This window comes from Hippocampus zosterae, chromosome 10 (assembly GCF_025434085.1).
Source record: "Hippocampus zosterae strain Florida chromosome 10, ASM2543408v3, whole genome shotgun sequence".
NCBI lineage: Eukaryota > Metazoa > Chordata > Actinopteri > Syngnathiformes > Syngnathidae > Hippocampus > Hippocampus zosterae.
Window position 1 is genome coordinate 2,949,213 of NC_067460.1, and position 25,306 is coordinate 2,974,518.

A 25,306-nucleotide genomic window follows, 5' to 3' on the forward strand; every position below is an offset into this window, starting at 1 on the left:
AATTTCAACCATCCACGCTCACACTCACACCTAGGGACAATTTAGAGTGTTCACTCAGCCTGCCATGCATATTTTTGGAATGTGGGAGGAAACCGGAGCACCCGGAGAAAACCCACGCAGGCCCGGGGAGAACATGCAAACTCCACACAGGGAGGCCGGAGCTGGAATCGAACCCGGTACCTCTGCACTGTGAAGCCGACGTGCTAACACACACACACACACACACACCGTATTTTCCGCACTAAAAGGCACACTGAATGATGAGGCGCACCTCCAATGAATGGCCTATTTTGTAATTTTTTTCATATATTGCACCCACTGGACTATAAGGTGCAATCAACAATGAATCCACTTGACTAGAAGGACCTATAGGTACGTCTTTGTCCGTCTCTGTGCCTTCTCTTCTTCCGTTAGACTCGAGAGACATTTAAGGTCGCCTCCAAAAAAAGCGTAAATTAACGATTATGTCAATGAAACTACGAAAATTGAAAATACAGTAATGCTTCAAAACGGAAAATCACAAAATAAATTCTATAGCCCCCTGACAGAATTTATTTTGGCATTTCCTTGAGCATAGTTGCAACAGAACGATCAGATGTCAGTAAATTGGAGGAAACTGGACTGTCTCAGAAGTGTTTGTCATTTATTCCTTTGTTGTGTATTGTATTCACAAACGAGGAAATCACAAAAAAAATCTGTAGTGAGACTATAGGATTTATTTTGTGATTTCCTCACTTGATTTTCTGTTTTGATGCATTATTTTCAATTTTCATAGTTTCATTGAAGGAATCATTAATTTACCTTTTTCCGAGGCGGTCATGAACACCTCTCGAGTCAAACAGAAGAAGAGAAGGCACGGAGACGGACAAAGTCGTACCTGTATTTGTTGAGACTGTGAAAACCATTAATAGAGGGTGTGTGTTAAAAGAAACAACACCACAGCAATCGTTTTTTCGGAGCTGCAACAAAAACTTATTTAATAAAACAGTGACACAGTTCACTGAATCCACAGCAAGTCATAACATTGTAAGCATGTCTCCAGCAAGGAGCCATCTTGGGGTCGACATATTACCGTAATGACCATGCACAAGGCGCCATGAGCTTTTAAGAAAATGGAAGACTTTCGGTGCGCCTTATAGTGCTTAAAATACGGGGTGTGTGTGTGTGTGTGTGTGTGTGTGTATAATAAAAAATGAAAAAATCCTCGTCTCACCCCCCCTCGGGTGGTGTCCGTCCCTCATTCAGCTCGGGTCTTCGACCGGAGGCCAGGAAGCTTGAGGGTTCTGCGCAGTATCCTTGCTGTTCCCAGCACTGCACATTTCTGGACTGAGATGTCCGATGTTGTTCCCGGGATCTGTTGCAACCACTCATCTAGTTTGGGGGTCACTGCCCCGTGTGCTCCGACCACCACAGGCACGACTGTCACCTTTACCTTCCAGGCTCTCTCCAGCTCCTCTCTGAGCCCTTGGTATTTCTCGAGTTTCTTGTGTTCCTTCTTTCTGATGTTTCCATCATTTGGGACAGCTACATCCACTACAATGTCTTTCCTCTGCCCTTTATCTATGATCACGATATATGGTTGGTTCGCCATTACCATCTTGTCAGTCTGGATCTGGAAGTCCCACAGGATTTTTTCTCTGGCATTCTCCACCACCTTCGGAGGTTTTTCCCATTTTGACCTTGGGGTTTCCAGTCCATACTCCGCACAGATGTTTCGGTAGACTATGCCAGCCACCTTGTTATGGCGTTCCATGTAGGCTTTCCCTGCCAGCATCTTACACCCTGCAGTTATGTGTTGGATCGTCTCAGATGACTCTTTGCACAACCTACACCTTGGGTCTTGTCTGATGTGGTATATATGGGCCTCAATGGCTCTGGTACTCAGGGCCTGCTCCTGAGCAGCCAGTATAAGTGCCTCTGTGTTGTCCTTCAGGCCAGCCCTCTCAAGCCACTGATAGGACTTCTTGAGATCAGCCACTTCAGTTATGGTCCGGTGGTACATCCCGTGTAGGGGCTTGTCCTCCCATGATGGTTCGTCTTCCAGCGCCTCATCTTCTGTTCCCCATTGTCTGAGACATTCTCTGAGTACGTCATCCGTTGGAGCCTTCTTCTTGATGTATTCATGGAGCTTGGATGTTTCATCCTGGACAGTGGCTCTCACACTCACTAGTCCCCGGCCTCCTTCCTTTCGGCTTGCGTACAGTCTCAGGGTGCTGGATTTGGGATGGAACCCTCCATGCATGGTTAGGAGCTTTCGAGTCTTAACGTCCGTGGTCTGAATCTCTTCCTTTGGCCACCTTATTATTCCTGCAGGGTATCTGATCACTGGCAGGGCATAGCTGTTTATTGCCCGGGTCTTATTCTTGCCATTGAGCTGGCTTCTTAGGACTTGCCTCACTCGCTGGAGGTATTTGGCCGTAGCCGCTTTCCTTGTTGCCAGTTCGAGGTTGCCATTGGCTTGTGGTATACCGAGGTACTTGTAGCTGTCCTCAAGGTCTGCTATTGTTCTTCAGGGAGTGAGACCCCTTCAGTGCGGACTACCTTTCCTCCCTTAGTCACCATCCGACTACATTTCTCAACCCCGAATGACATCCCGATGTCGCTGCTGTAGGTCCTGGTTGTGTGGATCAGGGAGTCTATGTCCCTTTCGCTCTTAGCATACAGCTTTATGTCATCCATGTAGAGGAGGTGACTGATTGTAGCTCCATTTCTGAGGCGGTATACATAGCCTGTCTTGGTGATTACTGGCTTAGGGGATTCGGTCCTATGCAGAACAGCAGTGGGGAGAGTGCATCACCTTGGTATATGCCACATTTGATGGACACTTGGTTTAAGTGGCTTGCCATTGGCTTCAAATGTGGTTTTCCACATCCTGTTCACCTTATACAACTCCAAGCATTCAGTGATCCATGTATGTGGCATAGAGTCATAGGCTTTCTTGTAATCAATCCAGGCTGTGCATAGGTTGGTGTGTCGGGACCTGCAGTCTTGTGCGACTGTTCTGTCAACCAGGAGCTGATGTTTGAATCCTCTGGTATCTCTACCAATGCCCTTCTGTGCTTCGCTCATGTATTGATCCATGTGTCCACTTATCTTAGCCGCAATGATGCCTGACATGAGCTTCCATGTTGTGGAGAGACAGGTTATTGGCCGATAGTTGGATGGGACTGCACCCATATATATATATCTATCCTTTAGCTGCTCTTGTGTGACTTGAACCAAAATTAAATACCAAGACATCATTGTCATGATTCGATTTGGGACCAACAGGTGGCACTGTAGGGCTCCCCCTGCAGCTGCACACCTGTTGGTCGTTAGGTAATTAGTTCTATAAAAGGACTCCCGCCCGAAAACTCATTGTTTCTCTGTTGATATCATGTCTGTTTGTTTGCTGTAACTGTCATGTTCTCGATCATGTTTTGTTGACTGTTAGTTTTAGCTACAGTTTGGTTAGTGATGGGACGATGATACCGCAAGGAGTGTATCGACCCACTTCACAAACTGTGTCAGCACTGTATTGACTCTGTGTTGGTCACCCAATAGTGACCCCTTTAGCAGTTATAAAATCATTGCAGGTAAAGAAATTCCTTGTTTGTGTAAATGCTAAACTGAGTTGGTATGTAAAATATAGCAAATTATAGTTACAATTCAGTTGTTCAACTTATGTAGAACATTTTCATTAAATCATGTGAAATAAAAGACAAAAAAAGTGATTATTTAATGAAATTTTATCAAAGAACAAAAGTTTTTGGAGTCTTTGCTCCAAGGTGATTTCTCCTCTTAGACACTAGCTCCCCAGCCTCAGAAAATACTCTTTCACATGGTTCAGATGACGACAGTGAGCAGAGAGTTTTAAATGAAAGCTGATGCAGATGTGGATATGTTTTATCGTTCCATTTCCAATATTGTAAAGGGTCTTGGTCTCTGGGTGTGTTTGCTTCTGGCAGGCAGCGTTGGACTTCAATTATGGAGGATCTCGCAATTATAAGATAAAATGAACAAAGCAACTGTAAGGCTCTTTAACTGACTATAATATGTACAGTGGTCCCTTGCTATTTCACGGTCCGTTTATTGCAGCTTTGGTGCATCGCAGATTTTTTCAAACATTCATTAAAAAATACAATAAAATAAAATTTAAAGTCCGCAAACGGTCCGCGATAAGCAGTGAAAGTGAGCAGTGATAGAGAGAGAGAGGAGGCTTAAAGAACAAAAGCAGGTCTCTTCCATTATTAATTGTCTAATCATTCTTAATTGACTAATCATAAACACTCTGCTGCACGCAGGATCGCTGGCGTGTGTGTGTGTGTGTGTGTGTGTGTGTGTGTGTGTGTGTGTGTGTGTGTGTGTGTGTGTGTGTGTGTGGGGCAATTTTTTTTAATGTATATGATTTTCGAGGGTGGTTTTGGTCCCCTTAACCACGATAAATGAGGGATTACTGTATAACAGTTCATTAAGTTGATAAACTGATAAAGTGGGTGCAATGCGCCACCGTAAAACAATTGTATATAACAGTAAACAATGCACAAAGGAGAAAAAGATTTACCAAGGGTAAAATTATTCCACACTGGGAAAAACTTATTAGAATGATCCATAATTTCGCAAAACTCTAGCCAACACACCCACGACATGTTAATACAGATTGTGTCCTTATAAACACACTTTAGTGCAGCGTCCCATCACTAACTTGGGTTTTGTTTGATACTTTGGATTCTTTTTGTTTTTAAGGACTTTGTTTGTTTTGGATTCAGTTTTCTCTGTGTTTTATTAAATACAATTTCACCCTGCTCCTCCCTCCTGCCTGCTTATTTAGGGTCCACCACCACCTTGCAACGTGACAGAATGACCCGACCACCTGGACCCCGCAGGAACAAAGGAATGGTCCCAATTCCACCATGTGCCTGGCGGATATTGATAGTTTGAGCTTCAGTCATGGTTTTTGTTTGATACTTTGGACTTTGTTTATTTAGGATATAGTTTTCTGTGTTTTATCTTCTTCACTTCTTCAAATACACCCTGCTCCTCCCTCTTACTTGCTTTTTGGGGTCCGCCACCACCTCGCAAATGTGACAGTCATAGATAGGTCTCAATAATTTCCATGTTTTAAATCACCACTATACATTGGAAATTAGGTAAATGACATAAAATTCCACAGCCCCCCTCTGAGAGCAAAAACGATCCTCATGACCACATTTTCGTCATTTGGCAACGAGAGTGGGAGAATACTTGCCTGGTATAGCCTGGGGAAAAGTTAGACTCACCCCAGAGGCACAAGCATTGACCCATCAGGAAAAGGATTTGGGAGCTTGAGAATGAGAGTGGTAAGCACTGCTGGGAACAGAGTCCCTAGTGTCCTGCTATAGATACCTTTTCCCCTGACCTTCTCTCAGCGCACATACAAAATAGTACTCTCATCATTCAGCTTCTGTAGAATAGCTTCTGAGTAATGTGACACTTCATAATGATGGCCACAAGTATTGTACATGTTTACCCACTGCAAGCTAATGAGCGGCCTGCAGAGCAGACCCATTCCCAGACCTCAGACTTAAGAGAAGCACATGAAATGCATGGGTGGCCCCAATTATTATGAATACGACACAGACAGTACTTACTTTTTTATATAAAGAGTATTTGATGCCGCAGTACTCTATTCGTTGAGAGCTGCCGCTCGCAGTCGATAGTCTTGAGTAGCACCTTTGCAACAACTGCTCGCAAGCAGTTGAAAAGCCTAATGTAGCTCCTCCAATACTGAGAAAAATTCATACTTTCTGTGCTAACGGGAACGGTAGTGTTATACGACAGGTGTGTGTAAAGTGGTAACTCATCACAGATTGGCTGTGCATTTTCAAAATATTTGGTTGAAAATGTTCACATGGAACAAACAAAGCACGGTGGCCGACTGGTTAACACATGCACCTCGCATTGCAGAGGACAAGGATTCGAATCTGGGCTTCAGCCTTCCCGTTTGAGGTTGGCATGTTCTCCCTTTGACTGTGTGGATTTTCTTTGTGGGTACTCCGGTTTCCTCCCACATTCCAGAAACGTGCATGGTAGTTTAATTGAACACTTACCCTTTGGTGTGATTGAGAGTATGAATGGTTGTTTGGCTATGTGTGCCCTGCAATTGGCCAGTTCAGGGCTACCCCGTCTACCGCCCCAAGACAGCTAAGATATGTGACCCTAGTGAGAAAAACTGGTTTGGAAAATATATATGTAAATTGCCCCATTGTGGGACAATTAAAGGATATCTTATCGTATATGTATTAGGGATTTGAATCTCAGCACGGTCTGCATATTTGTGGTGCTGCCGTTGTATGGCTTCTTAGTGCGACATTCCTTGCAAATTACGGAGGTTTTATCAAGCTTTCCGTCTTTCTTTTCGAAGCCGTAGTATTTCCAAACATAAGATTTGAATGTTGCGGCTGCATTAAATATAGTAGTTTCCTTGCTGCTGCTTGCGCTAACTTCCATAATGTTTCGCTAGTTGTTTACTGGACTGTATGTGACGCACGGCTACCGTCCGTATTCAACACAAAACGCAAAGCAATAATGGTGCATTCATTGCGCCTAGGAAAGGGCAGATATGTGACGTTTAACATGAATAAAACGGCACTTGAATCGGATTTTACCGATACCCATCAATGCATCGTGATGAATCGCGATTTCACCCGTCAATCGCGTCGTACCCAGTGAATGAGCCGATGCACTCGGATCGCGCACGTGCGCATCGATGTATCGATTAATATCGATTATTTTCCACACCCTTAATATGTATATAAGGATTATAATAAAAGACAAAGAAGAAGAATGCATTATTTTAATATCACACTTTCTGGACACTCAGATGTTTCAGAGTGGATACAAATCCTCACATATGGAAATTCATGGTGGGGCTGGAGTTGGGGCGGGGGGTGTTACATTGCTGCATCTTTTTAAATAGTGCGTTTTGCGACAACCGCAAGCAATTTTATAGTCAACATTTACATAACCTATACATTGACGATTTCTTGATAACCTCGACTCCACAATCCTATTGGATGTGGCAAAGTGCCTGCCCTCAGCTTCTGTTGATGACATTGTAAATGATATCTGTTCTGAAGTTGTGACTGCCATAGATTCCATTCATCCATTTCCTGATCTGCTTTAACTTCACAAGGGTCGCGTGAGGTGCTGGACCCTATCCCAGCTGTTTTCGGGCAGCAGGTGGGAGACACCCTGAATCGGTTGCCAGCCAATCGCAGGGCACACAGACACGAACAACCATCCATGCTCACATTCACACCTAGGGACAATTTAGACTCTAAATTGTACCTGATTGAATACTCTAAATTTTAGAGTGTGCAATAAGCCTGTCATGCATATTTCTAGAATGTGGAAGGAAACTGGAGTACCCGGAGAAAACCCACCCAGGCACAGGGAGAACATGCAAACTCCACACAGGAACTGTGTGAGGACGACGCGCTAACCTCTGGGTCACCAGGCCGCAATAATATATTCCAATTAAAATAAAAATGTTGTCCATTGGAAAAAGACACCATGGCAAAATGCCCCATTGGTTAAAGGAGAGGGCAGGTGACGCAAAACCAAACTCCAGGTTCATTATTAAATATACAAAGACAGTCTTCACTTGTACAGCCAGGAATTAAAAAATGTTCTTTGTGTGATAATCATTCTTGTCAGAAGTTATCAAAAGAAATAGTAATAATGCCCCAATGTTGTTTTCTATTGTAGATGTCCCTCACGTCTGGTAGAACAAATATTTTAAAAAATATATAGTACATGGTCTGTCTGTCTGTGCGTCCAGTACAAGGGACCAACCATTAGGCCACGGACCGGGGATGGGGACCACTGAACTAACTGACTAACTGGCTAACTAACTAAATATTGGCTTTATCTTCTGACACACAACTCCATGGGTTCCTATAATCCACATATTGCTTTCCATGTTTTTCTTCTCTGTGTTTGGCTTACAGCCCAGAACGTTCTCTCTCACCATAGTTCGTAATTTAATTTTTTTTTTTTTTTACCAACTTGTAGTGGCTGCCTCAAATAACTCTTGTACCCAACAGTTGGATCAGTACTGTCGGTTCTTAATGGGGTGAAAAATGTACTTTTTCAAAACCAAACCAAAAGCAAATCATTTGAAAGGAGGAAGCAGTAGCCAAAGAAAGCACAGAAACCAATGGTCTCACATTGGTACTCTCCTCTGAGGATCTTTTTATAGCATCCATGGCTCCAAGAGTCTCATAGTGGATCTTTACTATCCTATTATGTGATCATGTCTGCCATTTGGTCAGCATTAAAACATCATAGCAGCTTTAGTGTGCTACTGCATGAGGCCATGGGAATGACTCCAAGCAACCCATCACACAATACAAACAAGTTGTCAAACCTCTCGTGAATTTTCCTTTCCTATACAAAAGCAGCTTCTCCATTCCTCCTTCTTCCCACTTTCCTTGTTTTCCCTCGACTTACTATTCATAGTGGGACAGTATTGATCTGGCTTAATTTTTTCAACTACTTCTAATCAAATATAAACAAATAATCCACATCTCCCTGTGTTGTTGTCCTCAGGGCACTTCTCCTTAAAGTGATAGTCAAGCACATGGCATAGGGGTTTGTTTGGCAGTGAGGGTGATATTGTGAAAGTTTGGGAAATTATACCCCTGCCACCAATTACTTTGAGACATGGGAAGTCCAGTGAGTTTTTGCTCATCCTATTATTATCTACTGGACTGGACTGTGTGACAACGTTGACCAGAAGAGACCCTAAACATACACTGTCAGACATCGCTGCTGTCAAACAGACAAGGCAAGTCCCAACTTATATTATTTTGGGACTCCGTGGGAACACACTTATATTTAGCAATGAAAGGGAGAGTAGGCATAATAACCAAAACGTCACCATGCACCCAAGTGGTGCTCTGAGATAAAAGTCTTACCCAGTGGAGGAGTTTGCCTCTTTGAACACAGGAAAAACTGGGATCTGTTTTCATTTTTGAAAACCAATTCTAAAAGATTAATTCAAAAGCCCCAAAGTAATGATGTTGACAACAAACCTTAATTCCAACAAAATTGGGATTTTGTGCAAAACATAAAGACAGAATACAATTATTTACAAATCATTTTCAACATATTTTAATTGAACTCACTGCAAAGACAAAATATTTAAGGTTCAACATGAAAAAGTGGACAGTGGACTCTCACAATTCGCAGGGATAGGTACCGAGCCGACCCGCATATACCAAACTGCCATTAAAAAAAAAAAAAAAAAAGATTTTAAAATATTGGGAAATGGCCGTTGAAAAAAAATCAATGAATAGGTATTGGGTATTGAACTGCGATTACACGGGTGTTCACTGTGTGTGTTTTTTTTGTTTTTTTGCTAATGATCATTTTGTATTTGATGCCTGCAGCACATTCCCAAAAAAGGGGCAGGTTGCTAGATACTGAGAGCATCCCCGAAAGGCACAGCTGCTCACAAGCGAGGATCGGGCAATGTTCACCACTTTGCGAACAACTGCAGGGGCAAATATTTTAATATTTTCTCAACAAACTGATAAATTCCGACTGAACTTCTCCTGGATGTTTTTCTTTAATGCTTGCAAGAAATTCGGGGATTTCGTCATGCACGCACCAAAATATCAAAAGATTCAGAGAATTTGAAACCTTCTATGCCTTAGGTGGCACTTCATTAAAAAAAACATCATTGTGTAAAAATATTGTCAAATGGGTTCAGGAACACGTGAGAAAATCTTTGTCTCTTAACACAATTTGTAACTCCAGTTTGTTACTAAATCGAGACATGTTGCAGAAGATGCTAGCGATATACAAATGCAAGTTAAAACGCTACCATGTAAAGTGAAAGCCATATATCAACAAGAACCAGAAATGCTGCCCTCCACTGTGCCTGAGCACATCAAAGATGGACTGATGCAAAGCGGGAAAATGTGCTTTGGTCTGACGAGTCCATGTTACAAATAGTTTCTGGAAATCATGGATGTCGTGTACACCGAGCCAAAGATGAAAAGGACCATTCGGACTGTTACCAGCCCAAAGTTCAAACGCAAGCATATGTAATGGCAAGACAGTGTGTTAGTGCTGATAGCATGGCTAAATTGCAGATCTATGACAGTACCATTAACGCTAAAATGTACAGAAAGGTAGTGGAGCAACATCTTTTTCAGGTACATTCCTGCACATTTATGAATCGATACCAGTGCTCAACTGTGCCAATTTTCTGTACTTTTGTGTGTGCTGAATATTCAAAGCTGGTTACAAAAAGTTAATTGTGATAATTATGCCACAGATTTTTCGTTTTAAGTTTAAGCTTGGTTTCTTTGGGTCTGCCTATCCATCCATCCATTTTCCGATCCACTTATCCTCGCAAGTGTCGCGGGTGGTGCTGGAGCCTATCCCAGCCATCTTCGGGCAGTAGGCGGGGGACACACTGAACCAGTTGCCAGCCATTAGCAGGGCACACAGAGTCGAACAACCATCCACGTTCACACTCACACCTAGGGACAATTTAGAGTGTTCAATAGGCCTGCCATGCATGTTTTTGGAATGTGGGAGGAAACCGGAATACCCGGAGAAAACCCTAGCAGGCACGGGGAGAACATGCAAACTCCACACAGGGAGGCCAGAGCTGGAATTGAACTGAACTGTGAGGTTGACACGCTAACCACTGCACCACCGGGCTGCCTTGTCTGCCTATCTCCTTGCAAAATGACTGCATTCTTCAAAAGATTATGCAAGGCATAGTGAATGATTCGCTCATGTGAATGTTTTCGCTCATGTACTTGAGTGTGGATCGATGGTCTCATACGTAATGGTTCATGCTCATGCTTTCGTCAAATCTAAGAGTCCACGTTTGATGTTTGAGTTTACGTTTTACTAACAACCACAAACAAAGCAAACAGCAGCAGCACAATATTCTCCTGTTTTCCCTTTCTGAAATGGTTCCTTCAGGTCGTGAGCGAGGGTTGGCCACTTCATTAGGGGCAGCAAGGAGGAGGTGGATGGGACCCCATATCTTATTTTCCTGTATTTAAAAGAAGTCACCGATGGTGTTGTGTTACACTTGCCTGACTCGTGTTGGGGCAGCGTGGGATCAGTTCCCATTCAGTGACCTGTGGATGTGAGTGTGAATGGTTGGTTTTCTCTATATGTGCACTGCAACTGACTGGCAACCAGTTCAGAATGTAGTCCACCTTTCACCCATAGTCAGCTGTTATAGTGTCCAACACCCCCACCCTGAGAACCTGTTCAGTATAAAAGTGTTGAAACCTGATGGGGTATAAAAAAGTACACCATTTTTTCAAGTGTAAAAAAAAAACCCACAAAAAAACTATGGGCCAAAAAAAGTTATCTCTGATTAACATTTGCTGTTGACCACTGTAAGTGGAGGCAACATCTACGTTTTGTTTTACTTAATTCACCCCAAAGACAGCAACTGAATATACTGGTGTACCGCTTTGTCCCACAAATCACAGCTGCTTGTGAAATGACTGGTTTCTACATTTGATTACTTGCATGAAAACACAGTGATTTATTAACCCTTTCAGGGACGCCGGTGTTACTGCCGTTGTTATCATGTTATCAAGTTACAAGGTGCATGAGAGTGTTAAAAGGCATGGCCAAAAGACATCTGTAAGCCATTCTTAATCTAATCAATTTTTTGCAGTCCACGTGATAATTACAGCGACATTCCTCTAGAACGAAACCTACATGGGCGAAAATACTCCCTAATGTGAAAAAAATCTTCATGCATTAACACCATTCCCACTCTCCTGCCCCCCCCCCCACATATAACAACAAAAAAACCCTGTTGCGTTATACGAAATCTTTTTCTATGCTCTTGCCTCGCGAAGAGATTCACTACAACGAAATCTAATCCAACAACGACCTCTACTGCTTCGTTCGGAAACGGCAACAGCAACCACCACACTGGTTTACACGGAACTTTTTGCTTCTGCCAAACATCGGAATTGGCTTTGCAAGGGAGGTGTCTGTTGCAAAAAAATTCATTCATTCATTAAAAAAGCGAGAGTTTATGTACAATTCACTGAGGCTACTGGCAAAGAGAATCTTGAGGGCCGTGAAAAGCATTTTTAAAAACGGTAAACGTGAGCTACAATCGTCACAAACGCTGCAAAAGTGTGTCTCATGCCTCCGCGTCAGATCTCAACCGAAAGTAGGTCGCATGCGTCTGTAATACCCTTTTCCCACTGAAACTCGTGGATAGTAGTGATCCTTGGTGGCACGCAACCAATTGGCATATTGTCCCTTTCCTATTGATCAACAGAAGGCGATTCTGCGCCCCCTCCACCCCACCTTTCACCACTTTGTCTGGTTATGTCACCACGCTGTGATTGCATAGATTTCTTGGTGGTAAACAAAGCAACATGGAAGCGAGTGTTTTTCTTTTATCATTCTTTCTACCGTCCTCAAAATGGTCGTAAAGCAGCGGAGGATCAACTCTTTGCTACCGTACGTACCACTCTATGTCATCACGTAATTACCGGGCAGGCTTTCAAACTACAAGCAATACAGAGCGGAGGCGATCACAACCCGCCTCCCATGGAAAGGGGTATAACAGAGGCGATTGCTCTAAGACTGCAAGGGAAGCTCAACTTCCCCTAAAATGTCAAAAAATAAGTGATCAAATATATGTGTGTACATACAATTGTGTGTACCTGTCATTGACTAAATATGCGCTGTAACGCGCTAAATTTTTGTTCCGAATCAGCTCTTATTACTGGATACGACGCGACTCTCTTCTCATTCATTCCCGCAGCTTCACTGTGCTTTAAACTGTGTGGACGCTGAGCGTCTACAACGCAGATGCTGGGCGTCTAGAGAGTTCAGAGTAGGTTGTCCCAATGCATTGAAAGGAGACGAGACATTGGGTAAATGCTGGTTTTGTCCCGCCCATTAGACGCCCAGCATCTCTGGGAGTCTATGGACAGTGGTATCGGCTGTCCCGGACACTCAGCTTTTTTGCATGATGATTGGATGATCTGTCACGGGCTGAATCTCATTTTGATTGACAGCGAAATGAGCCAATCACCGATCTTTTGGTGTAGGCATACATGGGATTCAATTGATTCAATTGATGATTCAATTCTCATTCTGTACTGAGTTGAACTGGAAACTTCTTCTCATCATCTTAGCAACACTCTCTTTGTTCAAAACGACTAGCGACAAATTATTTTTTTATTTCTGGTGGGTTTTAATGTAGTTCACACAGCACAGATCATTGTCTTGAAAAGGAACGGAGCGTAGAATTCACATATAAATAAACAGACACATTTTATAATGTAGGCCAAAATTGAGCTTCCCCTCCTTGACAGACCAGCGTCCGCCACTGTTCTGTAAGTGTGTTGTGTATGCGCGGATTGATCACGGAAGGTTGGTTTAACGAAAAGTAGATATTCGGTCAAAAAAGATTGGCCACCCCTGCTCTACAGAATGCACTGCATGGGAAAAAAAAACATTTAATCATGAAGGCTCACTGTGTAATTGTAGCAAACTTAGTCATTTTGATAGTAGGATAATATAGCTCAGATAGATATAGATACATGGTTCAGCTCTGAAAAAAGGAGAGCTGTGGTGTTGTTTTTTTTAAACGTACACTTTATTTATGCTTTTAACAGTCTCGACAAACACAGACACGTCTGCGTCCGACTCCGTGCCTTCTCTCCTCTCGTTGAACTCGATAGGTGTACAAAGACAGCCCCCGAAAAACGGAAATTAATGATCACTTCAATGACACTAAGAAAAGCGAAAATAATGCACCAAAACAGAAAATCAAGCGAGGAAATCACAAAATACATTCTATGGTGGAAGGAATGAATAATAGAAACAATTCTGAGACTGTCCAGTCATTCATACAGCATGTTTCCTTCATTGTCAATTTTATAGAGGGCTTTTATTTTTTTGCGGCTCCAGCCGTGTTTGTTTTTTGTTTTGTTTTTTGTCCTATATGGGCCTTTCAAAATTTTGGGTTGCCGTCCCCTGACCTAGATCTATGAAAAGTTGAAGGCCTATGTAACAGCCAGACCTACAAAAAACGTCTCCGGAGTCATATTTTTGACCAAACAGGAAAATCCATCCTAGAATTTTCATTCAAATTTGTCCCCGTTTTTTTGTAACAGATTTTTTTTGAAAAGATGTGATTGATGAAAAGTAAGGGCAAAGCTTTTTGATGTTGCTGTACATTGTTGCAGTGGCAATGCATTGTTTTCCATCAAAAAATGATTTTGATGGTCTAAACGTGCGAACGTATAGGAAATTCTGCACACACAGTTGACCGTGGTCTACAAAAATTAGGAGGCTTACATAACAGCTCAAGACATACAAAAAAGTCTCTGTTTAGAGCAGTGGACCTTAATCGAGATGGTACCGAACCCAACCAATCCATGTGCAGAATCACCAAACCCTTCGTGAATAGTAAAAATATGATTCCCGAATTGTTCTTTCAGTGTTGCTGGTGCGAGACAAGAGTTGCTCAACTTGGCATGACAAATCATGCAGAGAGGACACCGATCATTCACGTACTGTGATGCATGTGAATCCATGTTGTACATATTTGTCCAACCACTTTCTTTTTTTGCTCGACATAGCATGTGTGTTTTTTTTTTTAATACATTTTAAAAAAAGAAATCGCAGGATGTACTGTCACAACAGTCTCATGTTGACTACTGAGCGAACTAAATTTCCCGCAGCACTGTTTGGACTAGCAATGTAATGTGACCATCTGTAGCCAGTAATGGCCAAGTGGGCGTGTCATAACTAAAAAACATGCTGAGTCGGGTTTGTCTTAACCTCCATGGCAGAGGCTCCGTCAAAGCCTTGACCCTTATATCTGTGCTGTATGTATTACATACAGCACAGATGAAATTTCAGAAATTTCTTCTGAGACTGAAAGGGTGATTAGGGTACAGTGTGCATTAACACAAAAACTATATGACTAACAGGCACAGAAACACACAAATGTTTTTTTGTTTGTTTGTTTTGTTTTGTTTTGTTTTTCCCACTACACCCCTCGCAATCGACTTGGGACCTCAAACCCTTGACCCTTACATCTGTGTTGTATGTGTTACATACAGCACAGATGAAATTTCTTCCCTCTCAACAATTTACACCATGGGTGTCCAAACAATTTTGACCTTAGATCTACTTTTTGATCAACCAACCTCCCAGGATCAACCCGTTACCGCGAATGCGCGCATACGGACGCACTTCCAAACGCATGCCATGATGAGCAACAGCCTGACGCGGAGGCATGCGATGCACTTTTGCAGCCTGTTGACTATTATAGCTCACGGGTACTGTTTTAAAATGCTTCTCTCAGCCCTCCAGATATCCAATCTTTGTCCGTGTCCTCGGTGAATCGCATATGAAACAAACTCTAAATGAGAATAATGATTATGATAAAACATATGGCGCAACAGTTCTGATCACAAGCTGCAATTGCAGACTGTTGAGCGCGAACAACTTTCGATAACTCAGGTCATGTGCCACCATTAGTTTAAAGATGACCTGCTTTAATATATTTTTTTTAATTTTATTTTATACTTTTTGTGAAACTGAGACTGAAAGGATGATTAGGGTACAGTGTACATTAACACAAAAACTATATTACTAACAGGCACAGAAACACACAAATGTTTTTTTGTTTGTTTGTTTTGTTTTGTTTTGTTTTGTTTTTCCCACTACACCCCTCGCAATCGACTTGGGACTAGTCAGCGAGCTACGGGTCAATCGCACCCTTGATTTAGGATGTTCAATCAGCTTGCCTTATATGTTTTTGGAATATGGGAAGAAACCGGAGTACCCAGAGAAAACGGAAGCAGGCAACATGCAGTTCTCTAAGAAAACAAGGCTAATTTTGAGGGTTTAAACATACACAAGAACGTATTATATTTTGGTCCCAATTCAGGCCTGGCAAAATTGTCAATATTGTATTTCCATATTGGCCCGAATATAAGACGTTTTTTTTTTTTTTTTGCATTGAAATAAGACTGAAAAAGTGGTGTTCTCTTATATTCGGGGTCTAGACATTATACCTAATCACGACACCTGATAGCGCCAGATATCAATGAAGCAAATGCTGAACTTGACTCCCAGGCCAAAGTGAACCCCTGCCACGAAGAATAAAAATAAAACTAGCGGTAGCACGAAGAAGAAAAATGTGGTAAGAAAGAAAAGAGAAGAATATAATAGAAGAGATAACAGAAAATGGAGAAACGTAGCGACAATCTGGAGAAAAGTGGGTTGAAGATCGGCCAGGTTAACCGACAGCTGAGGATAAGTTATGATGTAATATACATTTCAAACGAATGTGATTGCACTTTAGATTTGAATGAGGCAAAATAACATGCTTTTTCTCTCATTTAAATATTGTTACAATCAGTTGTACTGTAATTATTTTCTGTATAAAAATGTATTTAGTGTTCAAAAAGTCTTTTTTCAAACTTGAGTCTTGAAAAAGAGGGGGTCGTCTTATAATCAGGGTCGTCCTACATTCGGGCCAATACGGTAGTTGATTGCACAATTTTTAAAAATTGGGTCACTCATTACCCATAGAAATTATAAACAAAGAAGCCCCTGTTTTACACTTCACATAGCGCTACAAAAAGTCTGTAATATATGTAACAGGGCAAGAGCTACAAAAAATCTCTTGGATCCATCTGCTCAACCTCACAGGATTTCCACCATTTTTTATTTTACACAAAAATTTGGTGTCACGTTGACGACAAAAGTTGCTGTAACTTGACCCACATGATTATATCTTCTGAAGAATTCTTACATTTGATGATAGTCCAAGTATGAAGACATCTTTTTTTTATCGTATTGGCAGCGACACCTCCTAGCTGAAGAAAGTATATGTTTCACTCTTTGATGTTTTTCTCCCAGCGGGTTAACCATATTTACTTCATATTATTTCTGAAGACTATTTCGACTTGATGTTGCAACATGAAGTTTGTGAAAGGAAAAAAAAAGGTAATTTGTGGTGGAAGCTTTGTGAGAAGGCAGTAGGTGAGTCTGTCGGGATGTGGGGCTTGATGGCTGCATTGTGTTTATTCATTCATTCATCTTCCGTACCGCTTGATCCTCACTAGGGCCGCGGGGGGTGCTGGAGCCCATCCCAGCCGTCTCCGGGCAGTAGGCGGGGGACACCCTGAATCGGTTGCCAGCCAAACGCAGGGCACACATAGACGAACAACCATCCACGCTCACACTCACACCTAGGGACAATTTAGAGCGTTCAATCAGCCTGCCATGCATATTTTTGGAACGTGGGAGGAAACCGGAGCACCCGGAGAAAACCCACGCAGGCCCGGGGAGAACATGCAAACTCCACACAGGGAGGCCGGAGCTGGAATCGAACCCGGTACCTCTGCACTGTGAAGCCCACGTGCTAACCACTGGACTACCGGGCCGCCACGCATTGTGTTTAGGTATGTGCAAATAGGATTTGAAATGGGCCTTCGCAGCCGTTGCCACATGAAAGTACTGGCACATCGGGGATCACAGTCGGGGCTGGTTTGTACTGTAGAAAAATAGCTAAGGGCATTACTGAGCTTTTTTTTTTTTTGGCAAAATAAACCCTGACTATTCCACCACCACCCCAAACTTGATGTGTGTGCAAAGTCGAATGTGCTTTCACTTATGTTTTCATCCTCACCTGTGGTCCCTGTTTGCTCCATTTAAGATTTTGACTTTTTCCTTGCCCGGATGGCGGGGATTTGATTGTGGCATGTCACCAATCTTTGTTAACTGTGGACATATGAAGTCCTTTGACACTATTTTGTGAGTAGGTGCTATAAAAATAAGTTTCACCTGACTTAGCTTGCAACTGCCGTATGTTTAATTCGCATTTAGCTGTAGTTTGTAACTGACACAAACCCATTATTCAACCCCTAATTATAATATCTGTCATTGTGCATGTGGATAAATGATCTGTTCATGAGCATTGCTTGAAAAATGTGCTCCATTAAATATGAGAAAATAAACACTCACTTTTTGAAGAGGAGAATCCTCGTCGGTTTCTTAAGTTTTTGTGCATTTTTAATCATAACTCAATGAATAAATAGCTTTTGATAACATTTAATTTTCAATATATTTAGATGAAAACACCCGAATTAGACAGAATATAGAAAAATGAAATTATGAATTGGCATGATAATAGTAATGATAAAATAATATATCCAAAAATAAACCCAAAATCTGAATACAATCAGATCAAATCTCTATGAGTTTACTATCATGTAACCTCTATAGAAGGCCAAAATTGTTTAATTTTACAATCAACAAGAATGTAAACAATCAAGATAAAGACAACAACATGATTCTTTAAACCTTTAAAAATAATACACTATGTCAGCAACGTGCTTGAATTGTTACCAATCACTGAATGAAGTGCTCACGATAATGTGGTTTCTGTTCCAGGTGTCAGTTAGAACATTCAGCATAAACCTTGCATTCAGCTTCTCATGCAGGCATAGACCAAAAACCAGCAGAATGGGAGTGCCAAAAACAAAGATTATCACTCCTCACCAGAGGGCGAGAACAGCAAGCAGTTGTTGTCAATCAATAAGGATCTAGATTTGTCTCTTAATCTCAAACAGCACAGATGAAGTCCACCACCAAAACACACAGCACAAAACTATGACAACAAAAAATGACTAGTACACAATGTTCATCACTTGAGGTAACATCGAGCTTTAAAAGGATCATTGGAGTGGAATTTCAACACAAAAATAAAATGCTTCAAAATGTAAAATAAAAAATACATTTATAAAAACTGAAATCTTCATTACTTTACTGAATTTCTTCAAAGTAAAAAAAAAATACAATGTGTTATCTGCTATCACTGCAGTTTGAATAACACAAGATCTTGCTATATATAGAGAAGTACAGTGTTTATTTTGTAAAAGAAATATCTGGACTGCACTTTGTACTCCACTTTTTATGACTCAGTGCCCCAAATATAAATGCATTTGTGTTATTCCGACCTGTCAAACGACAAAACTGGTTAATTCTGCAGTTTTGTAGAGCAATTCAGGGACATTTTGGGTCTGCAGTGCCTGCAAAAGAGGTGACCAGGGTTAAGAATCTTAGCGCTCCAACTAAAGCCTTTTGGAGCAAGGCCATATTAATCTCTCCAACACCCCCAACAAAATATTAGCTTCAAGTTTAGGCCGATTTACCTCGCCTGATAATGTTCCCAACAGTTCTGCAATGCCAATTTTTTTTTGTTGTCTCCGTACAGTACGGTTCATTGGAACAATTATAATGTATTAATTTAATTTGATTAATTAAGTTAATAGATTAATTTATTATCTGTCACTTGTAATTAAGTGCATACGAAATTTAGAAATGTCATATCATCCCATTAATCTTGACCATTTTGACCTTTCTGACCTTTTAGGGAAAGGTTTGGTTCGTTGCCATTTACCCGTGGTATGGTTCCCTCTGAGTATTAATTTCGAAAAATTAAGAAAATGTGAGAAAGTTTTCCTTTCAACTCCACCTCTTGAGAGAGAGAGAGAGAGAGAGAGAGAGAGAGAGAGAGAGAGAGAGAGAGAGAGACCATTGTGATGTGATCGATGTTGAGCTGTGTTTACTTTGATTTCATTGTGATCCTTGGTGGGTTTTAAGTGAACTTCCTCCTCATGGTGAAAACGAAGACAAGCGAAAGACAAACGTGCTTACGATATGGTACAATTTAACTGGCCGTGGCCATGTAAAACATCCACAAGTATCCATGTGAGCAAAATGGATTGCCCAGCAAACAAGTTATGTTCTGCTTCTTTTCACACCTCCAATTGTGCCACCCAACCCCACCCTATATGTTAGTGGGGTGAGTTAATACCCCTGGACTATCCTAGATTATCCACCACATAAGAGCCTTAGCTCTGGCTAGAAGTACCAGAGTGTTGTCACCATCCCCTTCAACATACAAAAATAAAATTACACAAGCATAATCTGACGTCAGATGAAGGAGTGGTGGTACAACACACAGGGGAAAAGACCAGCTCAATTGTGAAAAACAAAATAGAATGATGCCTTGTCGTCAGGCTAAAATTTGACACAGTTGCATTGATGTTTTTCAGTGGTGGTGCTTAAAAACGTCTGAGCGGTGTACTCATATTTCTGTTATTTCTGTTACTTTGAATTTCAAAGCTCCTTTTGGCAACAAACCTGAAAGATTGAGTGCTTGGTACTCAATTTCCTGAAACAAAAACCTCTTTTGCGTTTGTACAGCAGCCTCTCTGATTCTGATGTTCAGGCCTTCGAGCGGAAGATAATAATCAACAATCAGCTAACCCAAACCCCTTTCTCATACTCCAAAGCAACTGCTGAGTTCATGCCAAGCTAGAGTGCAGCCCACTGGGTAGACATAGCTTTGTTTTGTGTGAATCCTTGCTGAAAAGGTTTAATGTTCATCAGTGGTTGTGATAGCAGGGCCTTCAGATGTTTAGTTTGTCAAGAGCAGGGCAAGAGCATAATTCTAACCCTGTCCCTACACATCACCAACAACACAGATAAGCAGTACGTCTTCATTGAAATGATTACAATTATTGAAATAATCAAAAAGAGTTAACACAATAAATCATTCATTCATTCATCTTCCGAGCCGCTTGATCCTCATTAGGGTCGCGGGGGGTGCTGGAGCCATTCCCATCTGTCTTCGGGCATTAGGCGGGGGACACCCTGAATCGGTTGCCAGCCAATCGCAGGGCACACAGAAACGAACAACCATTTGCACTCACACTCACACCCAAGGACAATTTAGAGCAGGGGTGTCCAAACTTTTTGCTAAGGGGGCCAGACTTTATGTGGTAAAATGTCGGGGGGCCGACCTTGACTGACATTCTTTACATTGAACAACAATATTGTTCAACAAATTTTAGTAAGCCAGTCTGTTTCACATTTCCATTTTTATTTTAATTTCAACAATCTTAAGAATTTCTTTTGGATCATTTGAAACAGGTATATCATATGCAACTGCTTATTCACTTGACTTTTTCTTAAACAGAAGTCTCCTGAGTGCAAATTGATTGATTTGAAACATAAAATGTATCACCATGACTTTTCAATAGTCACAAAACCTTTGACTCGAACAACAGGGAAATGAACAAGCAATACACATATCCACAACTGCAAGGATCATTTGAAATATGACATATCAGTCAATATAAACACGGAGTGATGTCTTGTTAACTCGTGAGTGATGCCCTCTAGTGTCTAAATGCTATTACTCATTTAGTGAATGCTATTACTCATTTAGCCACTAGAGGGAAGCAGTACTCTATGAAACATCACTCACCAGTCTACGAGACCTCAGTCAATGCAACACGTGTTCCATTGCGCCAAACCTGCGGGCCAGACGGCACTGACTTTATGACAGGGGCCGAAGGCCGGATGATATTCAATATTCGGCCGGACTTTGGACATGACTGATTTAGAGTGTTCAATCAGCCTGCCACGCATGTTTTTGGAATGTGGGAGGAAACCGGAGCATCCGGAGAAAACCCACGCGGGCCCGGGGAGAACATGTAAACTCCACACAGGGAGGCCGGAGCTGGAATCGAACCCTGTACCTCTGCGCTGTGAAGCCGACGTGCTAACCACTGGACTACCGGGCCGGACAATAAACCATGTTAATTCTTCATAACGTTTTCATGCATGTACAGCTTTCCACACCTTGCAAATATCATGAAATGAATTTTGATTTGAAGCTACCGTTTCGGTTTCATCTGTGCTTCCTCCTGTACCTCATTATCTGTCGTATCGTATTTTCCGTGCTATAAGGCGCTTCAGAGTATCAGTCAATGAACTGACTCTTTTCAAACTATTTTTATAGTGGGGCACTGTATTATAAGGCGCAAGGATAAGCAGGCGAGGATTTACATTAGTGGCTGAGGTTGTGTTATGAATCCACTAGATGGAGCTATGCTCAAGGGAATACAATACAGTCCAAAACACCTTCATTTATATAGCGCTTTCACAACATCCGAAGCTGTAACAAAGCACTTTACTGAACATTTAAAGTACTACATTCAAGAAATCAGAATATTGATCCATATTTAAGGCATATCGTATTATAAGGTGCACTGTCGGCTTTTAAGAAAATTGTGGAAGAAATTTCTTAAGTAGAAAACATAAGTAGAGATGCTTGTTCCATGAAAGTGCCTGAATCCGTTTCAAGCCACCCCCCAAAAAAAACATTCAGACATAAATGTTTTCTAAATCATAAAACTGTCTCAAAATATGTAACAGATTAATGTTACAATTAGATTATTGCACAATAAATGTGAGTTGTGCCTAATAAAAAACAAAGAATAGTGTCAAGAACAAAAATGATGGTCAATTAACTTTTAACTGTGTGATTTGGCCTTCTGTTTTGGAAAGAACTGATTCAAGGATGTTTGCTTTTGTCGGCTTTTAACAATCCTTCAAAAATGTCCAAGGCTAACATCAGCACAGCAAGCGATCGCCCGACTGGTCAACGCTTTTTCTGGGTGATTCACATTTCCGTAAAATTGTCGGAACGCTCATGGCCTGAGGGGAGAATGATGAGGATGCTGCATAAACACATATCTATCTACATACACACAAATACGGTAGAAGTCCCTCTTAGCCAATAGGATGCCAGGAGGATACTCGGTAATAGCCAATGGCAAAGCAGCTCTAAGTATGTTACGTTCATGAAACTCGGAGCTGCGACCGGCAAGACCCCTCGGGCAAGACCCCACAGCCCATACTGTATTTTTACCATTCGTAGCTTGAAATTTCTTTCATAACAAGAGGCAATAGTTTCCTGTTGAGGCGTTTCGTAACTTGACAATTTCGTATGAAGAGACGTTCGTACGTAGAGGTACCACTGTATGATAAATTTTTCGGAATTGAAAATGCAACCCATAAAATGTCAATTGAATGTCAAACTCCTCTTTCCGGCTCTCCACTGCCTTGAAGTGATCCTGTGTGTGTGTGTGTGTGTGTGTGTGTGTGTGTGTGTGTGTGTGCGTGTGTGTGTGTGTGTGTGTGTGTGTGTGTGTGTGTGTGTGTGTGTGTCAGCCGACGGGAGGCTGCGTTATGGACAGAGCTCTTTGGAGGTCAATTCTAAAATTCTACTGCCATAAAATGTGTGTCATTGTTGCTAAATCCTCACACTATATGAGAGCACTCTTTCACAAAATTCTGGGGGGCCCACATGTGTGTGCGATTGCACGCACACACTCCCTGGGGCCATAGCTAATTGGACAAATTTGCACAGCAGGGGTGTAGGCACATGCTCAGCATGAGAGTCGATTTATCACCCTCAGGGCGAACACATAAATGGACACAAATATGACACATGCTGTTGATTCTAAATATGTACAGAATTTTTATAGAAATGTTTGTTCTTCGCATTCAAGTGATATCCTGGTGATGGCAAAATCTAAGATGCAATGTATCGATTGAATCAAAACTTTGGTCAAAATTTGTGTCACTGCTAACTGTTGCCACCTCTGAATTGCCGTTAAATTATTATGTACAGCAGTGGTCCCCAACCACTGGTCCGCCGAATGGTACCGGGCCACACAAATACAGACCTGTGAGCAAATTTATACCATTACATGAGGCGAATATGTGCGCGACTCTAGCCAATCGGAGTCCCCCTTTTAACATTTGTTTACAAGTTTGAAATGAACATAATCCGCCAAAAAACGAAAGAACGGGGTTCCCACTCTTCCACTTGATTTTTATTTATGGTCCTGTTATTGACTTTTGATTACCAATTTAGCCATTTTTTATGGACTTTTTCTCCATTCACGGTGGATTTAATGCCCGCTCAGGAATACGCAGGTTGAATAGAAAGCCACATATCACTGAGCTGGTGTACAAATCATTGCTGCCAAAGGAAGTGCACATCTTTATTTTTGGGGGCAATCAGTTAATCCTTTATTTGACATACTGGATGTCAAATTTTCATTTTACAGTTAGGAAAATGAAAACAACTTGAATTAATCAAATAATGTGCACAAATAACATTTTAAATTGAGAAAATATAAATCTTTATTGTATAAACTTTTATATACAATTTTAAACTATTTATTTTCAAATAAACAGAACCCTATTATTTTCACTAATACCACCTTCAAAGATCAGACATGTTGAAAATAACAAACGTGAAGCTGATATGACAATCAGGGTATAGCAGACAGTGACTTGGTTTTCTCCTCAATCTCTTTTGAAAGTTCTTGGAGATCAATTTTCTTCTGTTTGGCAGTGTGCCTCACTGAATTTGATTTCACCAGGAGGGTATGACAAGTTTTACCTGCTTTTGCCCCAGCTTCATCAGCATACTTTTCTGATGAAGGGGTCAAACCTTCTATGTCACTTTCTAAGTCATTCATTCATTCATTCATTCATTCATTCATTCATTCATTCATTCATCTTCCGAGCCGCTTGATCCTCACTAGGGTCGCGGGGGGTGCTGGAGCCTATCCCAGCTGTCTTCGGGCAGTAGGCGGGGGACACCCTGAATCGGTTGCCAGCCAATCGCAGGGCACACAGAAACGAACAACCATTCGCACTCCCACTCACACCTAGGGACAATTTAGAGTGTTCAATTAGCCTGCCACGCATGTTTTTGCAATGTGGGAGGAAACCGGAGCACCCGGAGAAAACCCACGCAAGCCCGGGGAGAACATGCAAACTCCACACAGGGAGGCCGGAGCTGGAATTGAACCCGGTACCTCTGCACTGTGAAGCCGACGTGCTAACCACTGGAATACCGGGCCGCCCTTTCTAAGACATTTCTGTTCTTTTTCAAGACATCTATTAATCCTGAAAAGAAAAAATGCCTGGCTTCATTCCCTTTCTTAGCTGTCTCCTCCACAAGGTACTGATAATACCTATGCCATGCACTAGAGGCAGACAAGAGAAGTTCCTTTGTGATTTCAACATTCTAAACCCCATCCACAAGTATGAGATGATCAGTTATCTGCCTGAGAACAACACTCATGCCTTCACCCATGTTGTCCTTTTCTATTTGTCTGTTAAGAGAGAAGCCTCTCTCAACAGATGCCTGGCCATGAGAAATAATTAACAATCTGCACACAAGACCCCACAGCTTCCCAAACCTTGTCTCATTTTTAGCCATGCAGTCATAGAACAACTCATCTAACCTGTCATCTTCAACTTTGAAGTCCTCAAAACGATACTTCATTTCACCACCAGCTATGCTTTGCATGAATTCAACAAAGCTTGTGACCAACTGATCTACATCATCTTCATCAACTCGTTT

At 41.7% G+C, this 25,306-nt stretch overlaps 1 protein-coding gene across 3 annotated transcripts in view; it reads left to right on the forward strand.

Annotated features, from left to right (window-relative positions):
* The window catches only part of bcas3 (BCAS3 microtubule associated cell migration factor), a 376,831-nt gene that overhangs the window by 324,290 nt on the left and 27,235 nt on the right, over positions 1 to 25,306 (forward strand). The gene's annotated exons all lie outside the window — the stretch shown is intronic.